This window comes from Equus przewalskii, chromosome 18 (assembly GCF_037783145.1).
Source record: "Equus przewalskii isolate Varuska chromosome 18, EquPr2, whole genome shotgun sequence".
Taxonomy (NCBI): domain Eukaryota; kingdom Metazoa; phylum Chordata; class Mammalia; order Perissodactyla; family Equidae; genus Equus; species Equus przewalskii.
In genome coordinates, this window is record NC_091848.1 from 8597591 (window position 1) to 8617445 (window position 19855).

The window sequence follows — 19855 nt, forward strand, 5'->3', positions numbered from 1 at the left end:
TGCAGCGACTGTGGAAAACAATATGGAGATTTCTCAAACAGTTAAAAATAGAAATGCCATATGACCCAGCTATCCCACCACTGGGTATTTATCCAAAGAACTTGAAATCAACAATACAAAAAAGCTTATGTACCCCTATGCTCATTGCAGTATTATTCACAATAGCCAAGATGTGGAAGCAACCCAACTCTCCATAGGCTGATGACTGGATAAAAACGTTGTGGTATATATATACAATAGAATACTACTCAACCATAAAAAAAGACAAAATTGTCCCATTTGCAACCACATGGATAGACCTTGATGGCATTATCTTAAGTGAAATAAGCCAGACAGAGAACGATAAACACCATACGAGTTCGTTCATATGTGGAATATAAAAAAACTTACGGACAAAGAGAACAGTTTAGTGGTTACCAGGGGGAAGGAGGGAGGAGGATGGGCACACGTGGTGAAGGGGCACACTTACACAGTGTATGACAAATATTAATGCACAACTGAAATTTCATAATGTTATAAGCTATTATGACCACAATAAACAAAAAGAACAGAATATATAGTGACTCAGGGTTCTGAAAAAAAAGAAAGAAAAGGAAACAAAGAAAGGAAGGAAGAAAGAAAGAAAATTGGAATAAGGAAGAAAATGGAAATAAAAATTAAGCAATCATAAACAGCTATATAGAGGATAAGCAGGAATATAGGCAGTACTTCAAACATTAAAATAATGCTATAATCTTCATAATTAAATACCTTTAAGATCTCTTATATGGTGTGTATGAAGGAGCCGAAAGGTTATTTTTGACTCATGTTCTTTCTACTCTTTCCACACTACCTATGGAGATTCTATTGTCTTGGTTATAATCTAGTTTTTGGATAAATATTTACTGAAATGGATAAATACCTATAGTGTCCCTCTATATATTAGAATGTACTAAAGATTTCCTTATTTTATGTTTAAGAAAAACATATTTTTTTGATTTTTGTAGATGTTTATTCTAATATTTATAATTTGGGAGCTTAAGGGAGGGGAAATTGTGGAGTTTTTAAATTCTTGTCTCTACATTTTTATTTTTATATCAAAATTGTAATATGTAAAAATGATGGTCTTGTATTGTTAGATTGATCAATTCATATTAAAAGAAAAAGAATAACCAGAGTTTCTCAATGCTATTTTCTGTGTGATGATTAGCATTACACTTTCCTACCTAGGTTCAGATGTGTGTTTCTGTGTAGTTACACTTACACCAACCACTTGCATTCTGTTCTATGAGAATTAATTTCTCAACTTGTAATTGTAATTGTAGGATTAGCCATACGAATTTTAGCATTGTGCATATTGTTTTACCCACTCCAAATAGTCGATATCACTTCTGATTTTAACTTTTCCCTATGCTACGAGCTACCTCATGATTGGCAAACCTAACGAGAATACTGTTGGTTTCATCATATAATTTAGGACAACTAACCTTTCAGCTCTGACAAGAATATCTGCTCTGCCAGTAATCAGTGTATATCTGAGGAAAGACTTTCTTCTGATTGGCTTTTGTAGTGAACTAGACTCTCACCTCTCTTAAGGTTTCTTTATATTTTCTTTCTCTCTTGGGGACTGAGACACAGAGCTCTTGAAAGTCAATGGGGAATGTGCTCTCTTGTAGGATTCAGCCAGCAGCAGTGGGGTGACTGCTGCAAGACTGCATTTCTTATAATATTAGCATACATACTTCCACGTTTATCTTGGCTCGCTTCACATTCCAATGTATATTTATTTGTTCTGATGACAGTGCAACATGTGGGATGAATGACAAGAGTATGTGCCTCTCTTCATTATGGAATATTCACAGTTGAGTTCTAAATATAATTTCTTAAATATAGCAAGACTTTCAAGAAGAAATCTCAAGCACTACACAACACATCCACTCATTTCTGTTAATAATAGCTCCATCAAATAAAGAGAGGCGGATCTGTTTGTGGTGGTTTGCCTATGCCTTGAGAAAGTGTAACTTGTGCAAATTCAAGTAGAAGTTAGAAAAAAATTTTCGAGTTGTAAGACCCAGGTGGCTCTTTTAATCATACTGCACTATGCCTGTGGTTTTCATGGTTGTAGGGTGCCTCTATTAAAGGATGTCTATGTTAGTGGTCTAAGTTTCATTCTTAGGTGATCACAATCCAAAAGAAATTCAAAAGTATAATTTTTTTTAAGTTTATGCATGAGTGTAAAATGAGTCTTTATTCCAACTTTATCAATATTGCTTTTATTTATACTGACACTTCTAGTGAGTAAAGGAATTCGTTTTTATTTTTCTTAGGTAGTGATCATGCCTTGTGGATGACTTTGAATCATCCTAATTTCTCCTTTATCATCCTTTGAAAGAGTTCCCTGAAGACATACCATTTCTATGACGCTTTTTCTGAAAAGTATACCTACATTAGTCTCTCTCTCTCTCACAATTCAAAATAATTTCTTTCAAATAATCAAAACTTTTATTGTTGTTTCATTGACACCAGACAGATACAAAGATAAAATAAATAAAGATTCATAAAGTTTTTTTTGTCCCTTTGAAAGTGATGCAGCATTTTGCATTTAGAGATTGTAAGTTCAAATGACTTCTTCGACCGGTAGGTAGGAAGAAGCTGAAGTGTTTTAAAATATAGAATTTGTATTGAGCTCTGGGTCTAAAAGTGTTTAAATGCAAATTATTACTATTATTAGTTAAATAGATGCTAGCCAAATAACCACAACAAATTGCTGCAAGCTTAAAACTGCCCTTAGCCGTTGTATTAGTCAGCTAGGGTGACCATAACAAAATATCGCAGACTGGGTGGCTTAAACAATAAAAGTTTATATTCTCACAGTTCTGGAGTGGAAGACCAAGATCAAGGTGCCAGTAGGGTTGGTTTCTGGTGAAACCTCTCTCCTTGCTTCACAGACAGCTGCCTTTTCACTGTTTCCTCACCCATGGAAAGAGAGAGAGCTCTTTGGTGTCTCTTCCTCTTCTTATAAGGGTAACAGTCCTATGGGATTAGGGCCCACCCTTATGACTTCATTTAACCTTAATTATCTCCTAAAGGTCCTATATCCAAATACAGTCACACTGGGGATTAGGGCTTCAACATATGAATTTTGAGGGGACATATTTCAGTTCATAATAGTCGACAGTTTGAATTACTAAATACACTATTGTCAAAAATTTGTTGTAAACCAAGTTAATGTTGAACTACTAAACAAAGCACAAATAGAAAAAAATATATATTCTGAGTTATCAGATGTGTCTCCTTAAGTCAGATAACCTAATGGATTCAGCAACAGCCCCTGTGATTTCTGATATAATTGCAATAGGGAAATGGCAATCCAGTTTGCTCTTATGACAACAAGTAATTGAGAGGAACCTCATAGGCAATCTGACCCCTAGTCACAGACTGCCTCTACAGCATTGCACCCATCCTTTTAGGTAGACGTCCTTAGAACCACCCCTGGTTCTATGATTTTTAGGAGGTTGTTATTATGAGGACCTAGGCAGCCAAGCAAAGGCCTCTTGATATCACCTTTGTAATAAGACAGATGCATCTTGCACATGAAGGGATTGGGATAGAGTGACTGGTACAATTCTTTTTTTTTCTCTTCCATAGAACTAATAAGTCACCATTTCCCTCTTTTAACTACTTGGTGTTAAAGAGTGCTTAATTTGACATAACAATATGGGTATGTGAGGAGGAACAGAAATAAGGGCTATAAGTCACTTTAAGGTAGCCTACTATGTCATCTGCTGCCATGAACCAGGGACTGGACAGAGATAAAAGTAGTGGATTTTGGAGATGGAACTCTGAGGCGTGGCTCTACTGCTCACTAGTTTTAATATTTCAGTTTCACATCTGCAAAAGAAGAATAGCATTGTGTCAACTTCATGAAATTGTTTCAAGGAGCAGACATAATGTCCATGATGCAGTAGCTTGCACATGGTAAAGATAATAAAGATTGATGTTAATCCTCCTTTAGTACTATTATTCTGTATCAGAGTATCATTTTAGGATTAAACTCCAGAATAAATGCTTCTCCAGGGGCACGGTTTAAGTATTTTGCATTATACTTTAGTCTTGTTATAATTTTAATACTATAATATAGTAATGACACAAACCAAACAAAGAAACAAATCAACATATAGGTTCCCTTTCTGCATACTTTCTTGATTGTATTTTAGGCAAAATTACTGCTCATATTTTTTATTTGTCATTTCAGACCCTGAAAAGAGTATTGGGACCCAGCTAGGAGTTGGTGAGAATGTTCTGAGGGAGTGATTAGAAGAGAGCCTTATTGTAAAATTTGTTTTAAAAGGAACTGAAAAGTAACTTCGTAGAATAAAATATAATGAGTCACTGTTGAATATGTCTTATCAATGGATACTCTCAATTTGGGGATCTAGTTTCAGATACCAACTCGGTCATTGGGGGTTGGTGTGGGAAGTGGCTGAGAACCAGATTTCAAAATGTTTATATGCTAATTACTCTGGAGCTAATACTGTAGAAAGTATACTCCAATCTGTAAATTAATCCTTCTTTAGTGTGTATAGCTGCCTCAATTCTTCCCCCCAAATCCTTGTCTATCATTTGATATAACATGAAGAAATAACAGTAATTGGCTGATGGATTTAATTGCTGTATTACTAGTGAAAAGTTTTGGCTGCATTAAGGGCTTCTCCTACAGATTATAATATACTCATAGTCATTTTCAGGCTAGTTGGCAGTTTGAAGTGCTCTGCTGAATCTGAAAATTGTTATATAATCAGTTACATGCCTTTGCCTATTTTCTATTCCACTTCAGTAAGCCCAGAGCAATTGCTAGAAGCAGGCAGCCCTGACAAAAATGCGAAAATGAGTTGAGTTTTCTTGGTTACTTACCAAGAATCACTTTCTTTTCTCTCTACCTGGTTATACCATTCCCCAGTTGCCTAATATTCCTGAGGTCAGTGTTTTGAAGGCTGACCAGGTCCTAATCTTCTAGATATGACTCTCTTCTCTGTATATTAACATGGCGTTTAAGAACATGAGCTTTGGATTGAAATGAAACTGGATTTAAATTCTAACACTAATGCTTATGAATTATGTGTCCTTCAACAAGTCTGTTTTTCTCTCTGTAAAATGTGTATTAATAGTTATATCAGAAGGGTTTAATGTACTTCCTCACATAAAGAGTTTACATAGTTTCTAGAAAGAGTAAATAACCAAAAAAGTGGTGACTCTGTAGAAACATGTCAGAAATAGTGACATGAGGAGCTCTGCAAACCCTCTCCCCAGAAAAACAATCCTACGTGAAGAATATTATAAAATATAGCAATCACTTAGAGTCTCTGGAAATTGTCCTAAGGGCAAAAAGAAAATGGGAAAACATTTATTCTATAAAATGTACTAAATCTTTGTAGGAATAGTGAGAATTTGTGGCAAACTCTTCTTACTCCCTGAGCTCAAAATGATGGAAGCTCTGTTACAGGCAGATGTAACCAAAAACACAGTTCTCTCTTCCCTCAGCTCTTAATTGAGCATTTTCCCCAGTTTCATGTTGGAGAACTCTTATTAGAGGCAAGAAAGCGTGAGAGATCTGGGCCTCTCTTCTTCCATTCAGGCCCCACTCTTTGACAGAAGTTCTATTCAGATAACACATGCTAAGAACCTAAGAGCCCCCAATCATACTCTCCCCAGCTCACCCTTATGGCAGAAATTTTTAAGTCAAGACAGGTAAGCTGAGAAGACCAGAGGCTACTGCTCCCAATCAGAGCTCTGCTTTTAAAGCAGGTATCACTCTGAGAGAAGTAAGCCACTGTCCATACCCACCACTGCAGAATAGTGGCTCAGAGATTCTACCCAGCATCGTGAAAATATGTCTGTACCTAAAATTTGTACATAAATGTTCATAGCATCATTACTCATAATAGTCCAAAAGTATACACACCCCAAATGTCCATCAACTGATGAGTCAATAAACAAAATGTAGTATATCCATACAATGGGATATTATTCAGGCATTAAAAAGAATGAAGTACTGATACATGCCACAATATGGATGAACATGGAAACATTATCCTAATTATAAGAAGTCAGTCACAAAAGAACACATATAGTAACATTCCATTTATATGAAATATTCAGAATAGGTAAATCCATAGAGGCAAAGAGTAGATTAGTGCTTGCCAAGGGCTGGTGGAGGGGAGATGGGACTTTTCCTTTTGGGGGTGATGAAAATATTCTAAATTTAGATTTCAGTGATGAGTGCCCAGCGCTGTGAATAACTACAAAAAAACATTGAAGGGATGAAGTTTATGGTACTTTAATTATATTTCAATAAGAGTCTTAAAAAATGGTTCCCCTCTCCGCTAATAATGAACTTGATTTTGATGCATTCATTCAAAGCCTTTGATGAGCCTTTGTCAATGAATCAGAGCAATCAAGTCTTAATATAATTAATTCTTCTTGTCACAATTAGAGATATAAAATTTCAGGAGACAACATCATTTTAAGAAATTAAATGGGAAAAAACTCTATAAATAAGAAGAAAAAGATGCATTGAAGAAAGTACATTACAACTTTGTTCCCAATGGATATTTACTGATGTACTAAAAAAAATTTAACACAAAAATTTCTGTGAAAATGTATAAGATAATCCACAGACTTCAATATAAAGAAGCACAGAAAAAAAAAAACTTGAAGGAGATACATCAAAATTTAACAAGTTTTTGTCCTTTGCTGGTGGCATCGCATGTAATCCTTTTATTTTTATTTTTTTCTGTATTTGTATTTCTACAATTGCACATTTTTTGTAATCAGCAGCAATATTACCCTTTTACAAAGAGTCAAAGGAAAGATAAGTTTTCAAAATAGCATAAGTAATTATTAAAGTTCATAACTTATCCATATACAAGAAATGCTTCTAGGTGATATAAAGAATTTAAAGATATAAAAACTCAGGCTGGGCCCCCAGGAGTTTACCATTTAGTACAGGAGGTGAGCTCTGTACATAAATCTACCACAAACTTTAAACCTGTTATATGATTGATTTTATGTGTGTATTAGAAGTCATCAGTGCTGGGGGAACTTCTTTGGGATGATGCTTTCTGATAAGGAGGCTTCATGGAAAAGGTGATTGCAAAGGGTTCCTGAACACAATTCCAAAGCCTGTGTGTAATGGGGGGTTCCCCCATACCTCCAACAAGGAAATCTTGAATACTAGCTGGGTGTCCGAGAACTTAATTAAATTCTGGCGCTATCTACCAGGAGATAGTGTCAGATTCCACAGATTGAGGGCTCGGTCCTACAAAACTGCCCCCCTCACCACCACTTGAGATGCCAGTCGCAGGTCCCAAGTTGTTACCTGTGCTTCTGACCTACTGGCTACAAATTTAAGGTTCCAATGGCCCCCTCCAACTCAGTTTGCCAATTACAAGTCCGAGTTACCTGTATGTCTGACCCACAGGTTGTAAATTGGAGGTTCCCACAATCCCCTCCTCAGGTCTGTTAACTTGGTAGAATAGCTGAAAGAACACAGGGAAACACTTACTTATGTTTATCAGTTTATTAGAGGATATGATGAAGGACATAGATGGACATCTAGAAGGAAGAGACACATAGGGCAAGGTACAAGGGAAGGAGCACTGAGGTTTTATGCCATCTCTGGGCCACACTACTCTCCCCACACTACTCTCCCCTCTCTGTGTTCACCAACCCAGAAGCTCTCTGAACAAAAAGGCAGGTGAGCTGTCCTTTTACATTTTTATGGAGGCTTTATTATGTAGTCATGATCAACTAAGTCATTGGCTTGGCTAAAGGAACAACATGAACAAATCTTCTGAAGATTAAAAAAATAATAATTGAGGCCATGGAATAGGAAGTGTAAGGGAGATGTGACAAAGATAAGACCAGAAAATGATGTCAAGTATGGAATATGAAGATCAGAGAAGGACAGTTTTTGCACTTATCATGGATCTATTTTGATGGGTAGGAATTAAATTAGCAGGGAGTGTGTGGGAAAAAGACCAGAGAAGAGAAAAGGATTTGCTGAATGTGTACAAGGATAGCGGCTGAAGTAGGAGCTTCCCTAGGATAATAGAAGGCGGCGTTAGGCTTTGTGCACCTGAGGAAGGATTTCAGAGTTTAATTTGTATGTACTGGGCTGCAATCAAAGTTTTCAAAGAAATACAGTAACTAGCATGATGTAAGCAACTTGTTTGTCCTTTCCTCGTTCCATATAGCACTAAGCACACTCTGTTTTTGTGGCCTACTCATTTGTGTATCTCACCCATTCTATTGTAAACTTTTAGGGGTCAAGGACCATGACTATCTATGTGACATACAATAAATATTTGCTGAATAAACAGGTAAGTGAAAGAAAGAAGAGACTATGTAACACACGGTATGTTTTTAAAAGTTTAACTATAAATTAATATCAAGGATCAACTAGTGAAAGACAATCAGAACTTACGACACCATAATTATATCACGTTATATGAGAAGTGGTTTCTCTAGGTGTTCGTACATTAGTCAACTGGTTCACGTGGTTTAGCGTACACCAGAATTCTCTTATCAAAACATGCATTGCTGTACCTCTCTACAAAATTATCTACTTCAGTAGGTCTTGGTGCCCAAGACTTCATTTCTAAGATATTCCCAGATACTACCAACAATTCTGGGCAGGGGACACACTTTGAGAAACACTGAATTAGAATTACTTTTTACACTATCTTAATCCGCCTGTTTTCCTTAGGTAATTTTAGCAACTATAAGTGCACAACTTCATGAACAAAATAAGCCAGAGATAAGTGAATAATTTCATGTGGTGAGAAGAAGCATAATATAGTGAAAAGAGCACAGGTTGTGGCTCTAGTATAACTAACTTTGGGTTCTGGCTCTATATCTTCCTTGCTCTTGGCCTCGAACACATCACTGACCTCTGAGTGGATGGTGCACAGTAGCACTCAGCTAACGGGAACACTATAAGAGAGTGATTAAAGGCAAGAGTTTGGGGGTCGCACGGATTTCTGTCCGTGTCTCACATATATTCTAGCATGTGACCATAGAAAAAATTAATTTCTTTGAACTTCAGTTTTCACACTTATAAAAATATTTAATTTACTGTGTTACTGTAAGGACTACGAGAGATAATATACATAAAGAGCTTGAAACATTGACTAACATAAGGATTCAAAAAGTATTGTTAGAATTATTTTTGTTATTCTCTTTTAAATTTTCTCTCTCAAAAGAAAAAAATTCCTACATACAAAAATTTATCATGCTTACTAAGCTTTAATTAAGGCTTATCCATCCATTTATTCCCTTTCTTTCATGTTCCATGTTAACTGGGATCTGGCTTTGTCTACTCTTCCACAATGCAATTTCAACTCCCTATATGGCCCAACATATTTGTGGACCAATAAAAATGGTCCATATGGTCTGACATATATTTATCACATATTTTTGGTTCAGTAGAGTGGTTTGATACTATATGAATTTGGATATATAATGTGGAATTAAACGAAGGTCAACCAAATCAGAACACACAAAGGATGTTCATTCAGAGCTTGCTATAAAGCAGGCGATCCAGCCACCATCTCTTGCGTGTTGTCAGACACAAAGGCAGGTGGAGGAGTGGGAAAGCCTTTATGGTAGAAAATGGGAAGGCACATCAGGTGTGCCTTGACTGAAGCTGTGGGTGTTCAGAAGCTGGAAGTGGGCTAAGGAGAAGTGGGCCATCCTATGTGATTGGTTGGGGTATGGATTTGTCTTTTGCTGTTTGGCCCTCAGTTTATAGCAGGGTCAAAAATTAGGAAAGCTGTGAGTTATTTTCAAATTCTGGCCATTTGGAGCCATTTACTACAGAGGTTATTGTTTGGCTTTTTGGATCACTTGCTAGAGATAACAGCCTGACTTGCTACAAGTCTGACTTACAGAAAGCAAGTGTCTTCCTGACCTGGTTACTGTAAAGAATGGCTTGGTTTCTTGGATTGGTTGCTTCAGACTGTGGGTCAGTGTTCTCTTTTTATATATGGTCTGGTTATTTCCCATTTTTATATTCTATATCTGAGTAAAATAGTTTATTTAAAAATAAAGACTTCATATTTTAAAAAATACCTAGACTGACTTTTTCACTTTTGTAAAGATGGTGATATAAAAGTAAAGAGATAGTGGACAAAAAACCCCCAAAATAACAAAACCATAGGCTGACTAAAACTTGTAGTGAAGACAGTTCAGCACACTTTCATAAAAGGTGGTTAGTGTTCATCGTAATTTCTTTTTCTTTTTTCCTCTATGACAGACGTACTGATAAATTTTTATCTGGGGGTGGTATAACACAATGTGCAATTATAAAGAATTTTCTTTTTTTTGATGAAAATGTCAAAGAATCACAAAAATTTATTGAGAGAATTAGGGGAAATAGGATAAAATATAGCATATATGGGGAGAAATGTTTGGCGGGATTTCTTATAATTTTATAATAGTGGTTTGCAAATATACTATACAAAGTTATAAAATAATACAATAGCAACTTTTTTCTAGCAACTTGTTTTTCTGATTTTTTTTTATTGTGGTCATAATAGTTTACAACATTGTGAAATTACAGTAGTACATTGTTATTTGTCAGTCACCATATAAGTGAGCCCTTCATCCTTTGTGCCCACCCCCCAACCCCCTTCCCCCTGGCAACCACTAAACTGTTCTCTTTGTCCATGTGTTTGTTCATCTTCCACATATGATTGAAATCATATGCTGTTTGTCTTTCTCTGTCTGGCTTATTTCACTTAACGTAATAAAATGGGATGATTTTGTCTTTTTTATGGCTGAGTAGTATTCCATTGTGTATATATACCACAACTTCTTTATCCAATCATCAGTCAATGGGTACTTGGGTTGCTTCCATGTCTTGGCTATTGTGAACAATGCTGTAATGAACATAGGGGTACATAAGTCACTTTGAACTGTTGATTTCAAGATCTTTAGACAAATACCCAGTAGTGGGATAGCTGGGTTATATGGTATTTTTAGTTTTAGTTTTTTGAGAAATCTCCATACCATTTTCCATAGTGGCTCCATCAGTTTGTATTCCCACCAGCAGTATATGAAGGTTCCCTTTTCTCCATAACCTCTTCAACATTTGTTATTTTTTGTCTTGGTGATTATAGCCATTTTAACAGGTGCAAGGTGATATCTAAGTGTACTTTTGATTTGCATCCCCTCATGATCAGTGATGATGAGCAGCTTCTCATGTGCCTAACGACTATCTGTATATCTTCTTTGGAGAAATGTGTGTTCATATCCTCTGCCCATTTATTGATGAGGTTTTTTGTTTTTTTGTTGTTCAGCTGTGTGAGTTCTTTATATATTATGGAGATGAACCCCTTGTCGGTTATATGATTTGCAAATAATTTCTCCCAATTGGTGGGTTGCCTTTTTATTTTGATCCTGGTTTCCTTTGCCTTCCAGAAGCTCTTTAGTCTCATGAAGTCCCACTTGTTTATTTTTTCTTTTGCTTCCCCTGTCCAAGAAGACATAGTATTCAAAATGATCCTTTTAAGATCGATGCCAAAGAGTATACTGCCTATATTTTCTTCTAGAAGTTTTATGGTTTCAGGTCTTACCTTCAAGTCTTTGATCCATTTTGAGTTGATTTTTGTCTACGGCATAAGATAATGGTCTACTTTCATTCTTTTGCATGTGGTTGTCCAGTATTCCAAACACCATTTATTGAAGAGACTGTCTTTTTACATTGTGTGTTCTCAGAACCTTTGTAGAAGATTAGCTGTGCATAAGTGTGTGGTTTTATTTCTGGGCGTTCAATCCTGTTCCATTGATCTATGTGCCTGTTTTTGTACCAGTACAATGGTATTTTGATTACTATAGCTTTGTAGTACAATTTGAAGTCAGTGACTATGATGCCTTCAGCTTAGTTCTTGTTGCTCAGTATTGCTTTAATCGGGGTCATTTGTTGCCCCATATGAATTTTAGGATTGTTTGTTCCATTTCCATGAAGAATGTCATTAAGATTCTGATTGGGATTGCATTGAATCTGTAGATTGCTTTGGGTGGTATGGACATTTTAACTACATTTATTCTTCCAATCCATGTTCATGGAATATCTTTGCATTTCTTTATGTCATCAAGGATTTATTTCAGTAATGTTTTATCGTTTAAGTCCTTCACCTCCTTGATTAAATTTATTACTAGATATTTTATTCTTCTTGTTGCAATTGTAAATTGGGTTGTATTCTTGAGTTTTCTTTCTATTAGTTCATTATTAGAGTATAGAAATGCAATTGATTTTTCTAAGTTGATTTTGTACTCTAACTTTACTGTAGTAGTTAACTATTTCTAATAGTTTTCCGATGGATTTTTTAGGGTTTTTTTCATATAAAATCATGTCGTCTTAATACCTTTCCTTCTCAAACTATTCCAGAAAATTGAGGAAGATGGAGCACTTCCTAATGCATTCTGTGAAGCCAACATCACCCTGATCCCAAAACCAGAAAAGGACAGTGCAAAGAAGGGAAACTACAGGCCAATATCACTGATGAGCATAGATGCAAAAATCCTCAACAAAATACTGGCAAACCGAATGCAGCAATACCTTAAAAAGATCATACATCATGATCAAGTGGGATGTATACTAGGGACACAGGATGGTTCAAATTCTGCAAGTGAATCAATGTGGTACACTACATTAAGAAAATGAGAAACAAAAACCACGTGATCATCTCAATAGATGCCAAGAAGGCATTCAACAAAATTCAGCATCTCTAGGGGCCAACCCAATGGCTGAGTGGTTAAGTTCACACTCTCTGATTTGGTGGCCCAGGGTTCGGATCCTGGGCACAGACATGGCACCACTCATTAGACCATGTTGAGGTGGCATCCCACATGCCACAACTAGAAGGAGCCACAACTAAAATATACAACTATGTACTGGGGGGATTTGGGGAGAAAAAAGCAGGAAAAAAAGAAGATTAGCAATGGTTGTTAGCTTAGGTGCCAATCTTTAAGAAAAGAAATCCAAAACCTCAAGAAAAAGTCTCAAGAAAATTTATGAAAACAACTCTCAATAAAATGAGTACAGAAGGAAAGTACCTCAACATAATAAAGGCCATATATGACAAACCCACAGCCAACATCATACTCAATGGGCAAAAACTGAAAGCCATCCCTCTGAGAACAAGAACAAGACAAGGGTGTCCACTCTCACCACTCTCATTCAACACAGTACTGGAGGTTTTGGCCAGAGCAATTAGGCAGGAAAAACAAATAAAAAGAATCAAAATGGGCAATGAAGAAGTAAAACTCTCACTGCTTGCAGATGATATGATATTATACATAGAAAACCCCAAAGAATCCATTGGAAAACTATTAGAAATAATCAACAACTACAGCAAAGTTGCAGGGTATAAAGTCAACATACATAAATCAGTAGCATTTCTATACTCTACCAATGAACTAACAAAAAAATAAGAACAAAATCCCATTCACAATTGCAACAAAAAAAATAAAATACCTTGGGGTAAATTTAACCAAGGAAGTGAAAGACCTATACAATGAAATCTACAAGTCTTTCCTGAAAGAAATTGATGATGACATAAACAGATGGAAAGACATTTCATGTACATGGATTGGAAGAATAAACATAGTTAAAATGTCCATACTACCTAAAGCAATCTACAGATTCAATGTTATCCCAGTCAGGATCCCAATGACATCCTTTATGGAAATAGAACAAAGAATCCTAAAATTCATATGGGGCAACAAAAGACCCTGGATCGCTAAAGCAATCCAGAGGAAAAAGAACAAAGCTGGAGGCATCACAATCCCTGACTTCAAAACATACTACAAAGGTACAGTAATCAAAACAGCATGGTATTGGTACAAAAACAGGTGCACAGATCAGTGGAACAGAATTGAAAGCCCAGAAATAAAACCACACATCTATGGACAGCTAATCTTCAACAAAGGAGCTGAGGGCATACAATGGAGAAAAGAAAGTCTCTTCAACAAACAGTGCTGGGAAAACTAGACAGCCACATGTAAAAGAATGAAAATTGACCATTTTTTTCACCATTCACAAAAATTAACTCAAAATGGATCAAAGACTTAAAGGTAAGACCTGAAATCATAAGGTTTCTAGGAGAAAATATAGGCAGTACACCCTTTGACATCAGTATTAAAAGGATCTTTTCAGACACCCTGTCTTCTCAGACAAGGGAAGCAATAGAAAGAATAAACAAATGGGACTTAATCAGACTAAAGAGCTTATTCGGGCCAAGGGAAAACAGGATTGAAACAAAAAGCAACCCGTAAATTGGGAAAAAATATTTGCGAGTCATATATCTGACAAAGGGCTAATCTCTATACTACATAAATAACACACACAACTCAACAACAAAAAATTAAACAACCTTATCAAAAAATTGGCAGGGTACATGAACAGACATTTCTCCAAAGAAGATATAAGGATTGCCAATAGACACATGGAAAGATGCTCATCATCACTAATCATCAGGAAAATGCAAATCAAAACTACACTAAGATATCACCTCACACCCGTTAGAATGGCAAAAATAACCAAAACAAAAAGTGATAAATGTTGAAGAGGTTGTGGACAAAAAGGAACCCTCATACACTGCTGGTGGGAATGCAAACTGGTGCAGCCACTATGGAAAACAGTATGGAGATTTCTCAAAAAATTAAAAATAGAAACACCATATGACCCAGCGATCCCACTACTGGGTATCTATCCAAAGAACATGAAATCAGCAATTCCAAAAGTCCCATGCACCCCTATGTTCATTGAAGCATTATTTACAATAGCCAAGACGTGGAGGCAACCTAAGTGCCCATCAACTGATGACTGGATAAAGAAGATATGGTATATATATATATATATACAGAGGAATGCTAGTCAGCCACAAATAAAGGAAAAATGGTTCCATTCACAACAACATGGATGGAACTTGAGGATACTATGTTTAGTGAAATAAGCCAGATAGATAGAGAAAGACGATCTCTGTATGATTCTACTCACATGTGGAAGTTAAACATGTACACAAAGAAAACAGATTAGTGGTTAACAGAGGAAAGGGGGGCTGGGGAGTGGGCACAAAGGGTGAAGTGGTGGACCTACAACATGACTGACAAAGAAGAATGCGCAACTGAAATTTTCACAAGGTTGTAAACTATCATAATCTTAATAAAAAGTTAAAAAAAATCATGTTGTTTGCAAACTGTGGGAGTTTCACTTCTTCCTTTTCAATCTGGATTCCTTTTATTTATTTTTCTTGCCTAATCGCTGTGGCCAAAACCGCCACTACTGTGTTGAATAAGAGTAATGAGAGTGGGCACCCTTGCCTTCTTCATGTTCTCAGAGGTGTGACTTTCACTTTTTCCCCATTGAGTATGATGTTGGCTGTGGGTTTGTCATATATGGCCTTTATTATGTTGAGGTACTTTCCTTCTGTACCCATTTTATTGAGAGTTTTTATCACAAATGGATGTTGGATCTTGTGGAATGCTTTCTCTGCATCTATTGAAATGATCAGGTAGTTTTTGTTCCTCGTTTTGTTAATGTGGTTTATCACATTGATCTGTGGATGTTGAACCATCCCTGTGTCCCTGGTGTAAATCCCACTAAGTTATGGTATATTATCTTTTTGATGTATTGCTTTATTCACGTTCCCAATATTTTGATGAGGATTTTTGCAACTATGTTCATGAGCAATATTGACTTGTAAATTTCCTTTTTTTGTTGTCCTTGTCTGGCTTTGGTATCAGGGTGATGTTGGCTGCACAGAATGTGTTAGGAAGTGTTCCATCTTCATCAAATTTTTGGAATAGTTTGAGAAGGGTTGTTGTTAAATCTTCTTTGAATGTTTGGTAGAATTCTCCGGAGAAGCTGTCTTGTCCTGGACTTTCATGTTTTGAGAGGTTTTTGATTACTGTTTCAGTCTCTTTACTTGTGAGTGGTATATTCAGATTATCTATTTCTACTTGATTCAGCTTTGGGAGGTTGTAAGAGTCTAAGAATTTAGCCATTTCTTCTAGATTGTCCAATTTTTTGCATATAGTTTTTCATACTATTTTCTTATAATCTTTTGTATTTCTGTGATATCCATTATAATTTCTCCTCTTTCATTTCTAATTTTATTTATTTGAGTTTTCTTTTTTTCTTAGTAAGTCTGACCAAGGGTTTATCAATTTCATTTATCTTCTCAGAGATCCAGCTCTTTGTTTCATTGATTCTTTCTACTATCATTTTTGTTTCACTTTCACGTATTTCTGCTCTGATTTTTATTATTTCTCTCCTTCTGTTGAATTTGGGCTTTGTCTTGTCTTTTTTTTTTTCTAATTCTTTTAGATGTAGTTTGAGATTGTTTACTTGTAATTTCTCTTGTTTGTTAAGGTGAGCTTGTATTGCAATTCATTTCCCTCTTAGGACCACCTTTGCTCCATGTCATATGAGTTGGTATGGTATGTTATCATTTTCATTGGTATGTTATCATTTTCATTTGTCTCCAGATATTTTTTCATTTCTCCTTTTATTTCTTCAATGATCCATTCATTGTTCAGTAGCATTTTATAAGTCTCCACATCTTAGTCCCTTTCTCAGCTTTTTTCTTCTAGTTAATTTCTAATTTCATAGCATTGTGGTCAGAAATATGCTTGATATTATTTCCATCTCTTAAATTTATTGAGGCTTGCCTTGTTTCCCAACATATGATCTATCCTTGAGAATATTCATGTGCACTTCAGAAGAATATGTATTCTTCTGTTTTTGGTTGGAGTCTTCTATATCTATCTATTAAGTCCATCTGCTCTAGTTTTTCATTTAATTCCAGTTTCCTTATTGACTTTCTGTCTGGATGATCTATCCATTGATGTACGTGGAGTGTTGAGGTCCCTTACTATTATTGTGTTGTTGTTAATATCTCCTTTTAGGTTTGTTGATAGTTGCTTTATGTCCTTTGGTGCTCCTCTGTTGGGTGCATAGATATTTATAAGTATTATGTCTTCTTGGTGGAGTGTCCTTTTTGTCATTGTATATTGCCCCTCTTTGTCTCTCTTTGCCTCTCTTACCTTGAAGTCTACTTTTTATGATATAAGTATGGCAATACCTGCTTTCTTTTGTTTGCCATTAGCTTGGAGTATCATCTTCCATCCCTTCACTCTGAGCCTGTGTTTGTTGTTGGAGCTGAGATGTGTTTCCTGGAGGCAGCATACTGTTGGGTCCTGTTTTTCATCCAGCCCACTACTCTGTGTCTTTTGATTGGATAATTCAATCCATTTACAACTACAGTGATTATTGATATACAACGGCTTAATGCTGCCATTTTATTACTTGTTTTCCAGTTCTTCTGTATTTCCTTTGTTTCTCATCCCATCTATTTCAGACTACCAATTTGGTTATGTAGTTTTCTATGCTGGATTTCCTGGGTTTCGCCTTATTTATTTTTGTGTCTCTATTCTACTTGTTTAGCAGTTACCACAAAGTTTGTATGAAAAATCTCTCAGATGAGGTAGTCTATTTTCTGATAACCTCTTATTTCCTTAGACAAAGGCAATTCCGTCCCTTTCCTCTTCCCCTCCTAAGTTGCTGTTGTCACATTTTATTCCATCTTGTGTTGTGAGTTTGTGATTAAAAATCACAAGATTATATTTATTTTTGGTGTTTTCCTTTCCTTAATCTTTATTGTTATAATGAACTGTTTGCTAACCTGTTCTGATGGATAGCTGCAATTGTATGATTTCCTCTACCTATGTACCTCCTTACTCAGGGTTTTGTAAGTCCTTTCTTTTTCTTCAGGCATGAGTGCTTTCTTTAGGATTTCTTATAGGAGTTTTTGTGATGATGACCTCCCTTAGCATTTGTTTATCTGAGAGTGTTTTTATTTCTCCATCATATCTTAAGGATATTTTTCCTGGAGAGAGTATTCTTAGCTGACAGTTTTTGTCTTTCATAATTTTTAATATATAATTCCACTCTCTCCTAGCCTGTAAGGTTTCTGCTGAGAAACCCCCTGAAAACCTGATAGAGGTTACTTTGTAAGTTATTTTCTTCTGCCTTGCTGCCCTTAGTATTTTTTCTTTGTCATTGACTTTTGCCAGCTTCACTGCTATATGTCTTGCAGTAGGTCTTTTTACCTTGATATAATTAGGAAATCTATTGTCTCCTTTCACTGGCGTTTCCAGCTCTTTCCACAGGTTTGGAAATTATCAGGTATTATTTCTTTGAACAAGCTTTATTCCCCATTCACCTTCTCTTCTCCCTCTTGAATACCTATAATCCTTATGCTGCATTTCCTAAATGAGTTGGAAATTTCTCAGAGAATTTTTAGTCATAGTTCTGTCTCCTCCTCCATTTGAAGCATTCCTATATTACTGTCCTCAATATTGTTGATTTGCTCCTTTATAATATTAGCTCAGTTGTTCAGTGAAGCCATATTCTTCTGTATCTCTTCCATTGTGTTTTTCATCTCCAATATTTCTGTTGATTCTTTATAGTTTCAATCTCCTTCATGAAGAAGTTCCAGGATTCACTGAACTATCTGAATTTTCTTGTAACTCTTTGAGGTATTTTTATGATAGCTATTTGAATTCTCTTTTATTTAGAGTATAGATTTATGTGCCTTCAGGATTGATTTTTGGGTACTTGTCATTTTCCTTCTGGGCTGGAGATTTAATATAGTTTTTCATACTACTAGAAGGCATGGATTTGTGCTTTTGCATAGTGATAGTATTTGATCACTACTTCCACCTGTCGCCACTGTGCCCAGATCAAGAGCTGCATATTCTGAGCCTGCTATGACTCTCAGCTCACCTCCCAGCCACTGCTTTTAACTGGGGCACTGGGTGGAGGGAAGGGGTGTTTTCTTTCTTCTGCATGATCTCAGAGGCTTCTCGCTCTGCCTTCACTATCTACTCCCCTGGAATGTTGGCTTGATGAAGACACTCCTGTGACAGCTAATCACTTCTGTGTGGGGCTTTCCCCCGGGCTGTGAGGGACCTCAGAGTGCGTTGGTGTTCCCTTGGAGGGCTCCTTCTCCTCCCTTTCCTCTTGGAGCTGCACACAGTCCCTGTGTCACTGCCATTTGGAAGGAGGAGAAGCTTACCTGGGCCTCCAACACCTCCACTTTCAGATGTATGGCTGTGTGGGTCTCTCCGACATCTCTTGTGCTGTGTATATGTCCTCTGTTGGAATATGAATGTTGTTACATTGTATCTTAGTGCGGACAGCTTAAGGGGAGAGCTCACTCAGCCAGGATGCTGATGTCACTTCTGTTCTTCTGATTTTTAAGAGAGGCTATAACAAATGAAGCTGGATAATCATGTTAAAACAAAACTTGCAAGTGTATAAGAAAAGATATTTTTAAAAATTGACATGTGTAGGATATTGTTTTTAAAACTTTTGGCTTAGTTTATTTTCACCCTTTTCATTGTGAACTATTATAACTAGATTAGATTATTTCACTGGACATTATTGGACAAGTTTGGCTCTGTATTTATTCTGCAATCTGTAGGAATACCTGGAATAACTGTGGTTGACTTTATTTATAGGATTAAATTAATTTGTTGAAAGTTTATCCATGGCTAAATTTAACTTGCAAAGTTATTTTGAGGTATTAATACCAACTTTTCTAAAGGACTCTGATTTCTTGTTGAAGTTTCATATGTATTAATATGATCTTTAATTGATTTCGACCTATTTAGAAAATCCAGAAATAAAATGAATCTCTAATATTTTACCATTTTAGAGTCAGACTTTCTGAGCTGTAATTTTATTTCCAACTGTTACCAACTACTGAACTTGGATGAGTTGTTTAACATCCTTATGCTGTAATTC